This window comes from Bidens hawaiensis, unplaced genomic scaffold, assembly GCF_021521415.1.
Source record: "Bidens hawaiensis isolate Kalapana, Puna unplaced genomic scaffold, B.hawaiensis_p1.1 tig00000536_1, whole genome shotgun sequence".
Classification (NCBI taxonomy): Eukaryota; Viridiplantae; Streptophyta; class Magnoliopsida; order Asterales; family Asteraceae; genus Bidens; species Bidens hawaiensis.
In genome coordinates this window covers 1,948,383-1,955,026 of record NW_027491034.1, presented here as the reverse complement: position 1 = coordinate 1,955,026, position 6,644 = coordinate 1,948,383, and positions in this window count along the sequence as shown.

The window sequence follows — 6,644 nt, the reverse complement described above, 5'->3', positions numbered from 1 at the left end:
TGAATTTAACCGAGACCGACAATGATGTGCTACACAAGAACATGATTCTGTTCGAGCGCAATGAAGACTATGACCTGGCTATGAAATTCCAACGCGTTGTGAGTGTTTGTTATGAAAACGGAATTCATAGTTGCAGAGACTGGCAGTCCAAGAGCTTCAAGTAATTTAAAGACAAAGAGCTCAAGACGAGGGGGTGTCTGTTAGTGCACGGTTTTGCGTCTCGAGTCTTTGTATTTATCATTAACATATTTGTCGTTTTGTTTAATGTAATAAACAATTAAGTTATATTAAGTTAGTTCATTAAAGTATTAGTCTAGTTCGCTAAGGATGTTTAGCGAACTAGAATTAAGTTAGTTTCCTCCTGATTCGTTAAGGATGTTTAACGAATCAGGAGATGATTCGTTATGTTATTTATTAATTTATGTATGTAACGAAGTAGTGTCTAGTTCGCTAGGGAATGTTAGCGAACTAGACCTATCTTCTATTTATAGTGAACTCTATTCCCAAGTTATTTAAGTTTTGAGAGTTAATTAACGAAGTATTGTCCAATCTCTCTCTCGATCTTCATCTTAATATTATTCACACATACACATACTAATACTGATAATATATATACTATAACATATAATCAAACGTAACTATGAGCTAGATCCGAATTAGGATTAACCGTATTCACACAGATCTGAGATCTGGTTATTGATTAACGATTGATCCAGGAACAATCACGGGTTCGTTGAGCGCAAGCAAGAGTATATTTGAGTGGCTTATTTTTCTTATCAGGTGATTTTGTTTTCATATTTCTTTTTGTTTTATTAGGTTTATTGTTAAAAGTGTAATTGTAAAGTTGTATAATTTTTAGAACCATCACATTAAGCCCGGTTTTAAAATTTATAATCAGTAAATTTTAACCCCGTCCTCAATAATATATTTTTAATGCTAAATTTTCAACATTGAGTACAATGTCAACCTCAAGTGTGGGGATGGGGGAGTGGGATTAAATTTTTTGCCTTAGAGTGCTTTGATTGTGCGCAAAAGCCGAAATTATAAATAATTTATTGCTATTATTAATGCCAAGTAGAGGTCTTTGATCATGATCAGTTTTAAGCTTCTCGAAAGTCTTCCCATGCAAATGTTTTTCAAAAAGAAAAAATAGAATGGACCGTTTAGATGGGGATAACGAGTCATGGGGACGGGTACACATGTTTCATGTCGGCAGCCTAATTCCTCCATTACGTGTGTAAGATTTTCCTTATATATAGTACACATATAATATATATATTAAATACACATTTCATTTGAGTTCCATTGTAGAGAGTAACTAGTATGCCCATAATATATAGAACTTGGTTGTCTCATGCATGTCGAGATCTTAGCTTGGCATGAATGCAAAAGTGATAGAGACAATTAGGTTAAGCCTCGTCTGGATGAGTGGAAATGTGGGTATTGGGGGTTGGGCCTCATACGTTATATATATGATTGTGGATAATGAGAGGGGCGGGGGGTTGGTTCCCTTAGAAAACATTGTTGGACCTATTCTTTCATTCAATCAACCCCGGTTTACATTGCGAGACGATACAGTTTAATAAGATTCTTTGTAATTGTTTTAGTATTTATCAATAGGATGTATTAAACAATATGTTTATTATGTTAAAAAAAAAGAAAAAGAAAAAAAAGTCAAAAGTCAAAAGAAAAGCTCAAAAAGAGTCAATGTTCTAGTTAGTATTGGTTGTAAATGAAATTCAGTGAGTTTGTTTAGTTGTTTAGTCGTTTGAATAAATTGGTCATTGTTTATGTCAGTTGTTTATGTATTTGTTTATTTAGTTGTTTTGTAATAAGCCCGATCGGATCGTTTGAGCTACTCTAAAAATTCCCTTCCATACCCTTACACTTAGCCCCGTTACAACCCGTTTTAAGCCCTCTTGATTTGCATTTGTGCCAAAGCATTTATATGGGTGGAGATATGACTTGCTCCCAAGCTTATTACATTGTGTTCATACTTGGTATTGAGGGCAGAGAGATACTAGCACATTTTATGCTGGTCCATATATTAAACCGAGAAGAGAGATGTTATATTGTGAGGGGTATGACCATGTGTGCCTTAACCGGAAACAAAGTACACTCGTTTGGGCGGTTCCATAGTTTTAAACTGTAACATCAAATTATTTGGTGGGTTATCAACCTTGATAGTGTCAGTTCTTGGGAATTGGGTATGACCTTATACCTCACTAGTATTAATCGTGGTAATTGATGACGGTCGAGGTGTATGTGTTGCATGAGAGTTTGCTTGAGGGCAAACAAAAGATAAGTGTAGGGTTGTGATGGTCAGGCAAAAGTCGTGTATATTATTACATTACTTGTTTAATTTTAGTTTAAATAATATGTGAACTTTGGTACTTCAAACGTGTTTATGTGTTTCAGGATACTTGACGTTAAGGACGCTTAGCGGGAGGAATTACGGGCTTGGAACGAAGATGTAGACGACTCATGATGATTGACACGCTTTCCTATACAAATTTAATGAATAAAATAAAGAAAATTCTGCCAGACATCCTTAACGCGATGCTAAGGGGGCATGACGGTGATGTCAGAGTATCTTTAAGATCATCAGAAATATGAGTCTTTAGCGCGGCGCTAAAGTCTCACCCCTTGGATGTTAGCGCCGCACTAACATCCTTCTGACGGGAAAATTAAACCTAACTCTAATATATTGAGTTTTTAGCCCCCATTCGAGATATCCTTCATTCCTTCAACCAAGTACAAGCCGTAGGACGATTTTGCATCATCCCGAAGCCTCCGGTTTGTCCGTTCATCGCATGCTTTCGTCATCTCATCAGATAAGCGAATCCTTCGTGATGCCGATGTCAGGCTAAACCATTGTATTCACTTCAGGCTAGGGTTTTGTCAAAACTAACTTTGATCAGGTTCTATGTTTTGAATGCTTATGAACTTGATTGAATGTCTTTAATCTTGTTTTACATTATGAATTGATTGTTTAAACAGTTTATGATTTTGATTATCAAACTTTGCATCACTTTTCTGGTTGTGTTCATCACATGTATGGTTAGCTCTTATGTCATTGAACCAGTAATCGTTAGTCATTGCTTAAAATTGGTTTTCATTCATTAAACTGGTAATTGGGTAAACCGGGGTTCAGTTGTCCTTACAACCCAACTGTTAGGTTTAGTAATTACTGCGCAATTAATCTTATGAATTTGTGATTAGTCGGTTATCACTTTACCTGAACCTGAAGTGAATCATTTTCTCATTATTGTTTATAGTTCACTTAAAGTAATCGTTTTTTTATTAAATCAACTTTTATAAACCACTTGACACCGTTTGTCCGCTTAATAAAATAATTAATAATTATGAAATTTACTTGCACTTTCCACTGATTCCCTGTGGAGAAGACCTTACTTACCGGTAATAGTTATAGGTATTTAAGCATCATAAATACTTGCTTTTTATTAGAGCACGACATCTACACTAGCCAATCCCAATTTATCGTTTGTACCTGCTCGCTTATAAAGAAAAGGATAGACTGGTGACAAGATTCAATCATGAGACCTCTGTCTCGCTAATTCCATATTCACCACCTTGTTGCATGGGTTAGTATGTTCATATGTTCATTTCAATGCTTCATAGATAGCACTTTTGCTGCTATTATTACCATTAACATTCTTATTTACTTGTTTCTACAACATTTGCGGATTTATTTGATCGTTTATATGCTATATCTAATCAAGTATCCAAGTTTTATAACTTGTTTACAATAAGGTTTAACATTTTCTTGATTTATCAAACCCGAACATAGATCTTATAAAATCTCAAGGCAACCGAACGTATTTTCATGAGACCGGTTTTAAAACTTGGCCATGATCTTTTAACGAGTAAACTCCAGGTGATTCCTTGCTGGTTTGATGTTTAAACAAAATCTAGCTTCTTGCTCTTGAACCCGAAATCAAAAGGAATGTTGATGGAGTGTGTGTGTGTGTGTTTGTGTGCGTGTGCATGCGTGTGTGTGTCTGTGTGTGTGGAGAGGTGTAGGCAAATATGAAAAATGTGGCTAGCGTTTAAGGGGTTTAAGGTGCTTTTATAGGCTAAGCCTATGAACCTTAGGCCCATAACTCCTAAGTCCATGTTTTATTTTATAAGCCCATCACTCCAATTATTACTATTTATCACAAATAAATAATAGTACATAACTTAATATAAAAATTCCTTTATTTATTATTGATAATAGTTGGATGTTACATTCTCCGGTGGACGGCATAGTACCATCCTATTCACCCTAAGTATACTAATGAATTTCATACCCATGTAGTACCTGCTTGGAATTTTCATTTTATTAGCTTCAATTGCAAAAAATGGACGTGTTTGTTCAAACAAAAATTTGGGATATGTTTGTGGTGTTGAATATGAATCTTCTGATCATGTACACATCTCATGTAAGATTTCTAAAGAAACATGAATGCTTGTGAATGGGTAGTATAAAATTAATGTTTTGTTTGTTGATTATTTCTTAATGTTAGTAATTAAAAAAAACATGATAATATGATACATCTACTATAATATGTGTACCTGTTACAACAGAGAGGCTAGTGATATGGTCTGAAATATACATATTAAAATATAAATATTTCTTACACTTTAAGTACTTTTAAGCCATGTTTTTATTAAATATTATATTTAATCGGTTCATATTTATATATTATTTGTTTTAGAAGACTACGTGCTAAAATGATATTTTATATTAACTAATTACTATGGACTAAAATGTTAATTTTAATGAAACAAAAAAAAAAGAACGGAAAGTAACATAAATTATAAAAACGTAATTTGTAATGTCAAGGGTTTAAACTTTGTTGACTTCAAAGTCACGTAATATACGTATTTTATTAAGTTTAAATTGAGAATTAATTTTATTTATATTGTATGTTGCAGAAGACACTAAATTGAAAATAAAGATTAATGGGTTTAAAGGCCCGTCATGTGAAGTCTTGCAATCAAAGGACCAACGTGTTAATACACTATTAGGTCATCAAAGAAAGTAGCCAAGGAGAGACGAAGTCACGTGAACAGGGGGCACCCCTGTGGTGGGCGGCTGATTGATTGGAGGGGCTACCCCTTTTTGGTGCGTTTGGAATTTGGAAGCAAGCTACCAAGCAACTCAATTAATTTAAGCTCACAGGCTAGTAGCTCAATCATATTTAATTCTTTTTCAATGAAACGCAATATATATTTTATATATGTTTCGTTCATAATCATGAGAGGCTAAACTCTTATACTGCCTGAGTTTGGATGAATACTTTGTAGACTCGTTTTACTTTTGATTTTGGATTTTTAATTGATTGGTTCTTGCTATGGTAAAGTTTTTATTTTATTTGGTTGTGATGCATATGCGATTTGGTATTAATTTATTATCAATTTATTGTTCCATATGCGTCTTTGTGAATGTATTTCATGTATGGATGCATATTAGGTTGTTTAATGTGTGTTTACGACTAATTTATGGTATATAGTTAACGTATTCCATAGGAAGGGTAATTGAGAGTTTAGAGATACCTTATGTTCTGTCACTTGAGAGACCGGAAGGTAATTAAGTTTCGTCTATTTTGGTCTTTTGTGGGTTTGGGTAGTGATTGCACGGGAGTAAGTTACCCAAGATTCCATTAGATTCTTACAGATCCAAATTATAACCGAATTTAATAATAATACCCTTTACGCCTTAGGGTGTTTTATGATTAGAGAGACCGGGAGGTAATTTAATCTTTGGGTACCTTAGCATAGTTAGGCAAGGTGAGACCGGGAGGTGATCCGAACCATTAAACCGTTGAGCATTACACGACATTTAGGGTTCTTATGTATTGTTGGTGAGACCGGGAGGTGATCTAGCATACTTTAGTTATCCCTTAAGTTTCGTATTTTTAGAATACGGTACCATTCATAAATTCAATTCCGAGAGTTTACGAGTTGACTAGTAGGATTCCTTACCTAGGTAGTTGTTTCCCCTATTTGAGTTCCACCCCTATTTATTTGTGTCAGTTTTACTTTAAGTATTATTTAGTTTATAGTTAATAATTAAAAACACAAAAATAAATTAAATCTATTTATTTAAGTTTTTAGTCAGAGTCTAGTTTAGGTGTCGCTAGTGTCCTTTGGGTTCGATATCCGGATTTCATTAGGCTTTACTACAGTTGATAGGTACACTTGCCTTTCTAGTGATCTAGCATTAAGATAGTCTAGATTTATAAATTTAAAACTAGAGTGTCTAGGTTAGGTTAAGTTTTTAATAGACCGTTTCGTACATCACAAGCCACAACAGAGGAGTATGATCAAGACGACATGATTGTCAGCATGGTCGAGTTCCCCTTTAGGATGTATAGTTTAGTATGGGGATTAGGGTTCTATAGAGGAACGGATTTTGGGAGAGAGGAGGCATAAGAAATTGGTGTTTGTGTGATTAGAATATGATGTTATGCTTAATCTTTACCTTATATAAACCCAAGGGAAAACCCTTTATTAGCTAGTAAGGGTAATATGGTCCATCAACAATTACCAAGCTAGTATATAATAAGGTATAATTAATTATTTTGATCTATTATAATATAAATGATAACGATGACCGTATAATTAACTATACATGC